At 40.9% G+C, this 13,544-nt stretch overlaps 1 long non-coding RNA gene across 1 annotated transcript in view; it reads right to left on the bottom strand.

Annotated features, from left to right (window-relative positions):
• The window catches only part of LOC147998059 (uncharacterized), a 41,159-nt gene extending 28,174 nt beyond the window's left edge, over positions 1–12,985 (bottom strand). The window contains exon 1 of the long non-coding RNA XR_015647457.1: positions 12,800–12,985. This is a non-coding gene — a long non-coding RNA (uncharacterized LOC147998059). The remainder of the gene's footprint in view (positions 1–12,799) is intronic.
• Positions 12,986–13,544: the final 559 nt, after the last annotated feature.

A 13,544-nucleotide genomic window follows, 5' to 3' on the forward strand; every position in this document is an offset into this window, starting at 1 on the left:
ATAAATAATAGATTGAGGAAATTGTTTGCGAATCATCTCCAATGACTGCTGTACAAAATATTGACACAAGGTAAGGCTATTCAACATTCCCTGTGGCAGGACTTTCCATTGATATCTTTTTATGGGCCGACCTCTATTGAGGGAAGGCACTGAAAAGGCAAACCTTTCCTTATAGCCTTCATGTAGAGGAATAGTGAAAAAACAATATTTTAAGTCAATCACTATAATAGGCCATTCCTTAGGCAACAAAGAAGGCAGTGGGATCCCAGGCTGCAGGGAACCCATCAGCTGAATAATCTTATTAGTTGCTCTGAGATCTGTCAACACCCTCCATTTTCCAGACCTTTTTTTAATGACAAATACTGGAGAATTCCAAGGGCTGGTGGACTCCTCTATATGCTGAGCCTCCAGCTGCTCCTGGACTAGCTGTTCTAATGCCTGTAGTTTTTATTTTGTCATAGACCACTGATCAATCCAGATGGGTTGGTCAGTCAGCCACCTTAGTGGCAAGGCTGTTGTTGTCTTAACAGCAGTGGTTCCTTGTGGTAGCACTAAATTGTCAGCCTCTGTTGTATCTTGGTTATGGACAGCTTGGACCATCTCTAACTATCCTTGATAACATTCCCTGACTGATTTAAAGTTTTCATTAGGAGCCTGATGAATTTCACGGCCAGACCCTGAAACTGAGGAGATATTAATTTGAGTTTTCCACTGCTGTAGTAGGTCTCTTCCCCATAAGTTAATGGCTATATCAGCCACGTATGGCCTTAATTTTCCTACCTGACCTTCTGGTCCTATACATTTAAGCCAACTGGTGCTGTGTATTATTTGGGATAAAGTGCCAACACCTTGAAGCTGCATATCCACTCCTTGAAGTGGCCAACTAGTGGGCCAAGATTTTGGAGAGATGATGGTTACATCTGCTCCAGTGTCAATCATTCCTTCAATTTCAATATTGTTTACCAGTATTTTTAGTTTTGGTCTTTTGTCCACTATAGACGTTGTCCAAAATGTACATTTTTCGCTCCCTTTGAGGCTTTTGGGATTGTCCATAGGACTTCCCTCAGACTCCTCTGGGCCCAGAACATCTATTTTTGAATTCATGCCATTTAATTGTTCTGAGGAAGAGAACTCTCCTTGCCTGGCATTGGGGCCTGCGAGAGGCCCCCTGGAAGTTTAATGGCAGGATGCGGCCCCATCTGTCTGTTATTGCTCTACATTGCTTAGTCCAATGTCCACGTCTGTCACATTTTTGACACATTCCAGGAGGCATAGTCCCCCTTTTGGTATTACTTTGGTTTTTCTTGCTGTAATATCAGAGATGACCCTGCTCACCACAATTAAAACATTTGAAATCTTGGGTCATCTCTAGCTGCCCAGTGGCAGCTTCTCCTATCACAGTCGTATCAGGAGAACAAGATCCAACAATAGCTGTATATCTAATCCACTCATCTATTGGTGTGGACCTCGCCTTCAGTGGTCTGATTACTTCCCTGAATTCGGTATTTGCATTTTCAAAGGCTAAAGACTCAATTATCGCCTTTCTTGCTGCTGAATCTGATACACTCCTTTCCACAGCTGAGGTAAGCATTTGTAAAAAGTCAGGGGAGGTTTCTTTAGGACCTTGTATGACTTGAGTGAATGTTTCAAGTCTTTTCCCTGATTCTGCGATTTTGTCCCAGACCTTTAAGGCTGACGATCGACACCATGCCAGAGTTTCTTCATCATATCCAGCCTGCACCTCTACTTCAACAAAGCGGCCTTCACCAAGCAGTTGATCTGTGTAAATCTCTCTGCCCCTAGCTCTATTTTGTCGTGCTGTCTCCCTCACTTCTTCTCTCCACCACGAAATCCATTGTATATTTTCAGCAGGCTCTAGAATTGCTCTTACCATATCTTTCCAGTCTTGGGGGATTACTCTATTTTTAATAGCCCAAGAAATCAAGATTTGTTTTACAAATGGTGAATGCATTCCAAAATTAGTTACGCTTTCCTTAAATTTCCTTAATTCTAACACATCCATGGGTTGCCATTCAAATTCTTCATAACCCTGTGGATGATCATCGTTTGGAAGCTTTTGTTGTACACTAACTGGATAGACTAAAGTTTGTTTCCTAATAACCTTAGTTTGGCTTTCCCTAATTTTATCTTCAGTCTCTACCTGAGTTTTTTCTTTAATTGTAATTTTAAATTACTCTCTAAAAGTCTGTACCCATGCTTCACATTTCTCCTTCTGTCTTCCCCCTTGTTCCTTGAGTTCTTGAATTCTCTGTTCAAGGATATGCTTCCACACTTTGAATTTTTCTTTATATTGTACTTCTAATAATTTATTGTCCATGTTTTTTGACTGATTAATTTTAAAAAGTTATTCTCCAAGTCTTGCTTCCAAACCTCATTACTTTCTCTCTGCTGTTCAGTATGACTTGTGAGCTGTTGTATGTTCTGTTCTAACATCCTTTCTAGTTCCTGTCTACCACTTTTATTTTCATCTTTCTGTCTCTTATTCTGATGTATAATTTCCTGTGTCTTCAGTTCTAGTGTTTCTTCTAGGCTACTTTGCCAAGATTTAATTTTCTCTTTCTGTTTTTCATGTCGTTCCATAATTACCTGTATCTTCTCTTCTAAGCCCTGCTTCCATAATTTTAGCTTCTCTTTATGTTGTAATTCTGATATTGCAACCTCTGCCTTATTTTGATTTGCTAGTTTTAGTAAGTTATCCTCTAGACTTTGTTTCCAGATTCTATCTCTATTTTCCTGCTGTTCAATTTGATCTTTGAGTTGTCGAATTCTTTTTTCTAGTGTCTCTTCTAGCTCCTGTTGCCAAAACATAAGCTTATCTCTCTGTTGTTCAGAGTCATCTATATATCTCAGAAATTTCTGTTCTAGCATTACTTGTAATTTCTTTCCTAATGCTAGAAATTTGCTATTTAGGGCCCTGTCTTTTGACAAGATATAGGAAATCAGAAGAATGAATATTGCAATACCGGTCAATGATAAAGTGTCTTTTTCTTCAAAATTCACAACCGTCAGACCAATCAAAATATCATTCCATAAGGACCAAAAGATATTCATTGTGTTTCTCATCTTTAAGTATCAAAAAGTTATATATCTCTCTTACATCAAAGTAGTATCTGATCCGAAGCCGTTTGTACCTTTTTCTCCCTCCGCTTCAGAACACGTGCAGTCCCCTCGATTCTTCCTAGACCCCTCAGACCCAGTCTTCAACTTCTAATCCACCAGTACTCATGCCTAGATCTCTATCAGAGCCCTATTCTGGGGGTGAGAGGGAAGTAAACTTGTATCTCAGGTTAGTTGAGTTCTAATGGATACGTTGGGCGCCAGTTGTTGCAGTTTCCTCTCCAACCAGAATCGGCCCGTACAAAGAAAACACAACTCAATTAATGTGAAAACAATCCAGCATCTAAATTGGGCAGATCCACCCTACACTGTCCTATTCCTAGCTCCCAAATCCCTCATCCCTTGCACCTTTTATTTGCAGGTCTCCAGCTTTTTCTTCTCCCATGACGACCCTCTCCTCGCTCCTTTCCTTTTCCTCCCCTGACTCCTCTAACTTTTTCTCAGTTCCCCATCATGTCGCTAAACTCTCGCTCTCCCACCTATCTTCATTCCTCCTCTCCCAACACTCTCAACTGTCCAATCCTCTCCCTCCTCCTCAGGTTCTACTGGCTCAACTGTCACCAACTGTCGTCTCTCACCCTATTCTCTGAACCTCTTCCCCTCTCGCTCCCGACTCCTCCATCTGCCCAAAACTTGCACTCTTGCCTTCATTTTACAAATTCAGAGAGAAATCCAAGGCAAACCACAACAGAAAAGTAAGCTTTTTAGACTGTACAACAAATTAAAACTTGGCTTATTGACTAAGTAACAGCAATTCACTTTGCAAAACACTAGCTGTGTGTTTATCTTCAAAGTCAACTTCCTACAAACTTTTCCGGCTTGGAACGAACAGAATTCGCCAAGAATGTTCCATTCAGAATGGAAAATGCATGTTTTGTCCATACAGAAAAGTCTGCTTTATACCTTCTAGAACCAATTAAAACTAAGCTTATTCGCCAATTAACAGCAATTCACATTGCAAATCACTAGCTGTGTGTTTATCTTCAAAGTCAAGTTCCTACAAGCTTTCCCCCTTGGAACGAACAGAATTCACCAAAGAATGAGAGATTCAGACTGTTAAACGCATGTTTTGTCCATATAGAAAAGTCTGCTTTTTACCACCTAGAACCACGTAAACTAAGCTTATTGGCCAAGTAACAGCAATTCACTTTGCAAAACACTAGCTGTGTGTTTATCTTCAAAGTCAACTTCCTACAAGCCTTTCCCACTTGGAACGAACACGATTCGCAAAAGAATGGTCAATTCAGACTGGGAAAGGAAACCCATGTTTTGTCCATAAAAAAAAGTAGGCTTTTTACCGTCTAGAACCACGTAAAACTAAGCTTATTGGCCATGTATCAGCCATTCACTTTGCAAAACACTAGCTGTGTGTTTATCTTCAAAGTCAACTTCCTATAAGCTTTTCCCGCTTGGAAAGAACAGAATTCACCTAAGAATGTCTGATTCAGACTGGGATATGCAAGTTTTGTCTACATAGAAAAGTCTGCTTTTTACTTTCTAGGACCACTTAAAACTAAGCTTATTGGCCAAGTAAGAGCAATTCATTTTGCAGTTCATTAGCTCTGTGTTTATCTTAAAAGTCAACTTCCTACAGGCTTTACCCCCTTGGAAATAACTTCCTATAAGCTTTTCCCGCTTGGAAAGAACAGAATTCACCTTAGAATGTCTGATTCAGAATGGGAAATGCAAGTTTTGCCTATATACAAAAATATGCTTTATCTGTCTAGAACCACTTAAAATTAAGCTTATTGACCAAATAACAGCACTTCACTTTGCAAAACACTAGCTGTGTGTTTACCTTGAAAGTCAACTTCCTACAGGCTTTTCCCACTTGGAGAGAACAGAATTCACCAAAGAGTTAGAGATTCAGACTGGGAAACCCATGTTTTGGCTATATTGAAATTCTTCTTTTTACCCTCTCGACCACTTAAAACTAAGCTTATTCACCTAGTAACAGCAATTCACTTTGCAAAACACTAACTGTGTGTTTATCTTCAAAGTCAACTTCTTACAAGCCTTTCCCGCTTGGAACGAACCGAATTTGTCAAATAATGTTCGATTCAGACTGGGAACGGAAACCCATTTTTTGTCCATATAGAAAAGTATGATTTTTACCATCTGGAACCACTTAAAATTACGCACATTTGCCAAGTTACAGCAATTCACTTTACAAAACACTAGCTGTGTGTTTATCTTCAAAGTCAACTTCCTACAAGCTTTTCCTGCTTGGATGAGCAGATTTCACCAAAGAATGAGAGATTCAGACTAGGAAAACCATGTTTTGTCTATAATGAAAAGTCTGCTTTTTACCCTCTAGGACCACTTAAAATCAAGCTATTGGCCAAGTAACAGCAATTCACTTTGCAAAACACTAGCTGTGTGTTTATCTTCAAAGTCAACTTACTACAAGATTTTCCTGCTTGGAACGAACAGAATTCGCCAAAGAATGTGAGATTCAGTCTGCTAAAAATATGTTTTGTCTATATAGAAAAGTATGCATTCTACCATCTATAACCACTTAAAACTAAGGTTATTCGACAAGTAATAGCAATTTAATTTGCGAAACACTAGCTGTGTGTTTATCTTCAAGATCCTTTGTATTACTGGGTATGTAGAAAGATATTGTGTAAATTTTTTTTGGCATGAAATATATTAGTTTCTCTATCTGTGTTAATTGAGAGTTTTTCTGGATACAGTAGCCTGGGCTGGCATTGGTGTTCTCTTAGTGTCTGTATGACATCTGTCCAGGATCTTCTGGCTTTCATAGTCTCTGGTGAGAAATCTGGTGTAATTCTGATTAGTTTGCCATTATATGTTATTTCATCTTTTCCCTTACTGTTGTTAATATTTTTATTTGTTTTGTGCATTTTGTGTTTTGACTATTATGTGATGGGAGGATTTTCTTTTCTGGTCCAATCTATTTGGAGTTCTGTAGGCTTTGTGTATGTTTATGGGCATCTCTTTCTTCAGATTAGGGAAGTTTTCTTCCTTAATTTTGTTGAAGATATTACTGTCCCTTGACATTGTCAGTCTTCACTCTCTTCTATACCTGTTATCCTTGGTTTGATCTTCTTATTGTATCATTGATTTCCTGTTTTGGGCTAGGAGCTTCTTCTGTTTTCCATTATCTTTCACAGTTGTGTCAATGTTTTCTATGGAATCTTCTGCTCCTTAGGTTATATCTTCTATCTCTTTTACCCTGTTGGTGACGCTCACATCTATGACTCCTGGTCTCTTTCCTAGGTTTTCCATCTCCAGGGTTGTCTTCCTTTGTGCTTTCTTTATTGTTTCTATTTCCATTATAACTCCTGGATGGTTTTTTTCATTTCCTTCTCCTGTTTTGTTGTTTTTTCAGTAGTTCTTTAAGGTATCTTTTTGTTCCCTCTTTATGGGATTCTACTTGTTTACTTCTGTATTTTCTGTTGTCCTGTATTTTCATAAGGAAGTCATTTATGACCTTCTTAACATCCTCCATCGTCATGATGAAATGTGAAGTTAAATCTAGAGCTAGCTTTTCTGATTTGTTTAGAAATCCAGTGTTTGTTTTGATGGGAGAATTGGGATCTGATTAGCCCAAGTAGTCTTGATTTTTGTTGCTTGTGTTCCTGTGCTTGCCTCCATCCATCAGGTTGTCTCTGGAGTTAGCTTGTCTTGCTCTTTCTGACTGTGGCTTGACCGTCCAGTAGGCCTGTGTGTCAGGACCACTGTAGACCTGTTTTCCTGTTTACTTTTACCCAGTTATGGGAACAGAGCATTTTGCTCTCAGGCATGTAGTTTCTCCTGTTCATGGGCTTTCAGCTATCCCTGTGGGCAGGAACCAGAAGGAAATTCCCATACCTCTCCTAGGTCTCTCTGTTGGAGGGGAGGGGGCACAGATGGCACAAAATGTTTTCCTCTTGTGTCTGGAATCTGGGCAGAGAGTAGTCTCCTCTGGTTTCCCAGGAGTGTCTGCTTCTCTGAAGGTCTATTTCCCCCACCCTCAGGATATGGGTACAGGGAGCTGTTTGACCAGTTCAGTTCAGATCCAAGAAAAGTCAGGAACATGGTGGTCCTGCAGCTTCATTCCTCCTATATTCCTGTGTCCAGAGGCACTACGCAGTATTGTCTTGGGCCAGAGATGTTGGCAATGCTGGGCAGCAGTGTCAGTCTCTGTGCCTTGTACACTCTGTTTTGCCCACACTCCTGGGTGATCAGCTCTCTCTCCCACAGCGTCTAGGATCAGGGAGCTCTGGGCCGGGATCAGGGAGGTTCAGGAGTCAGCTAGAAAATGGAAGGGCCTGGTCCCAGAGGAGTTCTGCCTTTGTGTGTCCTGAGTCCACCAGTCCGCTCACTTCGAGCAGAAAAGTTGGATTCACCTCTGGTCTCAGGTCTGAACTTGCTCATTGGGCTGACTTTCAGCTTTCCATGAGGGCTGCAACCAGAAATGTCCTGCCCCTACTGCTCCTAGGTCCCTATGCACAGGAGGCCCAGATGGAGCTAGGTGTTTTTTTCTTGAGTCAGGAATGTGAGCAGAGTTTTCAGGGGATTCTGCCCCTCTGATGGTCTAAGACTTACCCACCCCACACGAGATTTGGGTGTAGAATACTGTTTGAACCAGTTCCGATGCAGGTGCAGTTTGGACTGCAGGGCACCTGAAGCTTGAGTGCTCCTATATCCATGTGTCCAGAGGCACTATGCAGTTTCCTCTTGGGCTAGGGATGTGTGCACTGGTGGGCAGAAGTGGCAGTCTCTCCTTCCCTGAGGTCTCAGTATTGCCCACTCTTCTGGGTGATCAGCTCTCTGTCACAGTGTTTCCAAAGGAGTTTCAAATGTTCATTCCCTATCCTACAGGTATCCAGTCTTTCCAATTCTCCTCCATAGTGTGTTGGACAAGACCCCTCTGATCAAGGGGAGGTACAACAGGCCCCATCAGACAAAGAGGGCTGCAAAACTTCTTCTCTTAAAAGTAATGTCAGTGATTTCTCATGTTCCACAAATGGTTTAAATCCTGCCCCCTCTCCACATGAAACTTTAATACCTAAGCTAGCTGCCAAAGCAGGGCAGAGAGCTATGTCCACTCACAAATACAGGCAAAGATGTCCTCCATCTCCACCAAAGTGCCTTATGCAATCTGCCTCATGTAAAATGAGTTTGAAACCTGATTCTGCTGATGAAGGGGATTTCAGAACTTCCCTTTAAACCAAGTGGACCTTCAACGTCCTCCACGATTAAAACTGTGCTTAAATCATCACTTATGGTCCAAGAGGGACAAAATAGAGTCGCAAATCCCCAGGCGAACCTCATAATACACATACCAGCCCAAGCAGAGACAAACCTTTCTTCATGTACACCATTAGATCAAGGACCATTGCCAATTTCAGAAGTGACTCTTGAGAGTTCCACACCCGCACAAGATGTGGTAGAAATTTCTGAGTCCTCCCAAGGAACTCTTGTGCCTTCTGCACATAAAAAAATATGATCTAGCACCCTCACCATCTCCCCCAGTACTTCCAATGTCCCTATACAACAGAGAATTATTCAAATATTCTCTACCACCAAAAAGGACCCTCCTGACTTGTCATCAGGCCCAAAAGAGGCAAGTTTATCACAACACACAGTCAATGAGCCATGCAGACTTCATATTTGAACAAATTGCAGAGAAGATACAACATCCCCTACCTACTCAGGGGACTCTAGGTCATTCTGTCATGTAAGGAGAGGCTCCAAAATTTTCCACATATACATCAGAGATGCTAGAAATTCCCAAAATGAGCAGGATTCTCTGAGTAGTGCTCTATCTCATAAAGAGACTGTTGGACGAGAAACATCTACAAAAGGAGTTTTACCCACAGCCACATCTTTAGAAATGGCTTGTGGATGTGACACATGTACAAAAGATGTTCTAGGACATATTCCATCTGTAGAGAAGGTTATGGATCCAACCATATGTGAACGCGGTGTAGGGGAACATGAAATGCAAACACCAGTGTCTGTAGCATCCTCGACATCTGAGGGAAGGGATTCCTTGGATTCCATTTGTGCAAAAGAATGCATATGACCTCCGCAAAATTCACAGGAGGCTATAGGAATTTCTTAATCTCCTCAAGATCAGCCATCTTCCCCAAATACAGAAGATGCTACACACTCTTCCAAATATGCACAAAGTGTTTCCAGTCCTTCTTTATATCCACAAGCAGACCCAGAACATCTGCCAAATACCTCAAAGGCTCTGGATTTTACCTTATCTCCTGAAGGGGCCTTGGAAGCCATTTTGTCTATCAAGCAGGCTAGGGAACCTGACACTTCTATACGAAAGTCTCTTTCAATTTCTCCAGCAGAAGAAATTTTTCTTGGAACTTCCACAATTACACAACGATGTCTAGAAACATCCTTATCTGCTCATGAGGCTCTCAGACCTTTCACATAACTCCATGATGCTCTAGGAGAGGTCACATCTTCAGAGGTAGCTCTAATACCTACTCCCGTTTCTGACATTACAGTCAGGTTTTCTACACATATACACGGTACATTAAGACCTTCCTCATCTGAGAAGGATGTCTTAGGATCTACTGCATCTGAACAGCATGCTTTACAATTATCCACATCTACCCAAGTAGATTTATTTCACATGTCCACTCTGGGGAGAAATAGTAGACATTCTCCCTCTACCAAAGTATACCACAGTCATCCAGTTTCTAGAAACACAGGGTTAAGATTTGATCCTTCTGATGGTGTCTTGAGAAGTTTCTCCTCTAAGGAGGACAGTTTCAACCTTCCACCTTCTGCCAAAAGGGATCTTGTGCCATATTCTTCTGCAAAAGAGACACCAAAAGTTACAATTACTCCTCAGGTGAGTCCCACACCTTCTCCATCTGTCCAAAGGGCATTGAAATTTTCCAAAAATGAAGAAGGTATTGTGGAAAGTTGCCAATCCTTACAGGGGCATGCTGCACATTCCATATTGTCCCAAGATGCTCAAGTAACTCCTCCTTCTACCAAAAAGGCATGTTCACCATCTGCCCTAGGATTTCAGGGAATTTCTTCACCCCTCTCTAGGGCTCCAGAAAGTGTTCTCCATGCTCAAAGTGATTTGTCATTGTGAAAATTAGACTTCAAAAATACAAAACCATTTTTATATTCCCAAAGGTCTGAGGGATAGTCCACATCGAAAAAAAAATCATTTAGACCTGTGCCATTAGTCCAAGTATATCAGAAAAATTCCATGTCTTCTAAAGCATATAAAAATCAATCTGGCTCTAGCACTCTTCCTGGGAAACACAGGACATTCGAAAACTAAAAAGAGGTATCTAGAAACTTTACCGTTTGCCCAAAGGTCTTTAGGATGTTCAGCAAGTTCTCCAAGAGCTCGGTGAACCTAGAGAACAAAAGAACTAAAGCCATCTGCCCAGGGTGTTTTCACAAGAACCACATTATTTCTTCTTTTCTTTTATGCCAAGACAGATGTCCAGCTTCTTCTTCCCATTTCTGATCTCTTCATCCTATTTGTTCTCCCTCCCAAATGGCTCTTTACTCTGAATTAGAGGCCAATTAGTAAACCCTAGTGGTACTGAAGGAATATCTGAGAGGCAGTTGCAGTCAGGACAACACTTGTTACCTCACAGAAGAAGCTAGGGCTCTCCAGGATACAAGAGACTTTTCATGGAGGGCCTAATGATGATGTCACTGAGAACCGCCATGGCCTCCCTATAAACAGCTTTCCTTACATTGACCAGATTCATGGGTTCCCTTTCCAGGAGTGTCTCCTGTGACACCGTGGAAAACTTTACATACTACATCTCTCTAAAGCTAGAGACTTCTCTCTGCTTCATTAGTGGTCACATGCTCTGAATGGAGAAAGTTAGTCAGGGGTTTGGCATGGGTAGAAAAGATCTAGGAACATGGAGAGAAGGAGATTCTTCTGAAGATTCATGTTATTCCCAGGTCCAATCCTGTGACATAAAGTTCAATTAGCTAGGTGTTCTCATTTTCCCAGGTGCCAGTATTTTCTCTACAGACCTTTAATGGAGTGAATATTTTGCTACATTTTCTGATTGTACATTCATTCACAGGGGACATTTTATATGTTCCTGCATGCGTACTAAAAAATTTCATTTTTCCAATTCCATTCTTTGCAATGAATATGGCTACAAACGGGGCCCAGATATAGAGCGAATATAACAGTGTAAATATTGTGTAACTCCTTCAAATGATAAACTCCCAAATCCTCATTTTATCCATAAAGTAGCAGACATCAGTTAAGCAAAGGACAACATGGAGTATAAAATATGGTTCTGTAGTTCTATTAGATATCAGTCCTCTAATATCGACCTTCCTGTGATCCCAGGGAAAGACTTGAGGTTTTTGGATGTTTTACCATGATTCTTTCTTCAGGACAAACATCAGTTTCTGGGTGATGGTCAGCAAGAAGAGTGGCTTGAGGTCCAGTGAAACCTCAACATCCATAGGTTATAAGAAAAGGAGGGAGTCTATTTGGAATTGTCATTTGTGGATACTATATTCTTGACCTAGTTACACAGAATCCTAGTAAATATTCCATCAAAATTCTTAGTAGTAGGAGCCACCAAAAGCATATATATATGTATATATATATATATATATATATATATATATATATATATATATATATATATATATATATTTTTTCACCAAAACTAGATAGGATTGTTGAAGCTAAGAAGAGCATGCTGCCAGGAACTGGACATAGATCTTTCATGAGAGACACAGCTAGAGCATGTCAAATACAGAAGTGAATGCTAGTGGCAAACCAGGGAACTGAAAATGGACCTCATGTTTGTAATTGTTTAGAAAAGATTACAAGAGCTGAATGGACTTTCAACCCCATAAGAACAGCAATTCATCTAAGCAGAGCTTTCTGGTACTAAACCAATATTCAAAGACTGTGTATGGACAGGCCTATGGCTTCAACTCCATTGGTAGAAGAGGATGGCTTTGTTGGGCCCCAATGGAAGGAGAAGCCCGTGCTCCTCCCTAGGTTTGACTCCCAGTTCAAGGGAATGTCACGGTGCAGTAACGGGGGTTATGGAAGAAGGTTAGTGGGACTGTTTAAGGATCTCAGGGACAGGAACCTGGGAAAGGAAATAACATTTGAAATGTAAATATAAAAATATTCAATAGAAAAAGCAATAAAATTGGCTAAAAAATAAAAAAATGGGAGAAAAAAGAAAAGTTAACTGCCAGCTAATCACACATATTGGGTCAGAAATCTAAAGGGTCACTGTCAGGGAATGGTAGTCATAGTAATACTAGTGGAAAGACTGAGATTATGAAGTCTCAAATAGAAGCACTTCTCTCTCCCAGATATCAGTCTCAGACCCAAACTGCACTATAGGAATCCAAAGCAAGGAGAACTTTACACTGAGCTGAGGACACAATACTTGTCTTTTCCTTCTTCCTTAGGACCTTTCTTTCTGGGAAAAATTATAAAAGCCATGAGCTCTCAAGAATCAACTGGGCCCTTTCCAACACCTGGCTTTTGGAATAACGAAATTAATGATATAAACTCTCCGACTTCAAGGAACCATAACAAGCAGGGATGTTCCGATGCTTCTGGGAGGCTCTCAGTTCCTGATTCCCATATGTTGAAGGCTCAGATAAAGGCTATCTCTTCAGCAAACCCACTCAACCCCTAACCAGGACTCACCAAGCTTTCCAATGGACCAAGTATTTCTTCCTTTTTTATACAAATACAGAAGGCCAGCTTCCTTCTCACCATCACTGTTCTCTTTACTCTCTTTCTTCTCACTCCCAAATGGCTGTTTACTTTGATTTAGAGCCAATTAGTAAACTCTAGAGGTACTGAAGGAATATCTGAGAGGGAGTTGCTGTCACCATGACACTAGTGACATCACAGAAGAAGCTCGGGCTCTCCAGGTTACAAGAGATTTTTCAGGCAGGACCTAATGATGATGTCACTGATAACCGCCATGGCCTACCTGCTGAACAGCTTTCCTTACATTGACCAGATTCGAGAGTGCCTTTTCCAGGAGAGTCTCCTGTGACACAGTGGAAACCTTTATGTACTCCATCTCTCTAAATCTAGAGACTTCTCTCTGCTTCACTAGTGGTTACATGTTCTGAATGGAGAAAGTTATTCATGGGCTTAGCATGGGTAGAAAAGGTTTAGGAACATGGAGTGTAGTAGATTCTTCTAGAGAATATTTTTATTCTGTATGTCACAGGTTTTTTCCTGCTGACATACAGTTCAATTTTCTAGGTTTTCTCTGTTTCCCAAAGTATAGTATTTTCCCTACAGACCTTTAATTTAATGAATATTGTATTTCCATTTCTTATTGTAAATTCCTTGCAAAGCGACTGTAGGCAGCTGTGACATGCCAGGCCTCAAAGTTGGTGCTGGTTTCTGCCTTCCACCCTCCCAACAGTGAGCT

Source organism: Rattus norvegicus, chromosome Y (genome assembly GCF_021556685.1).
Source record: "Rattus norvegicus strain SHRSP/BbbUtx chromosome Y, alternate assembly SHRSP_T2T, whole genome shotgun sequence".
Taxonomy (NCBI): Eukaryota; Metazoa; Chordata; class Mammalia; order Rodentia; family Muridae; genus Rattus; species Rattus norvegicus.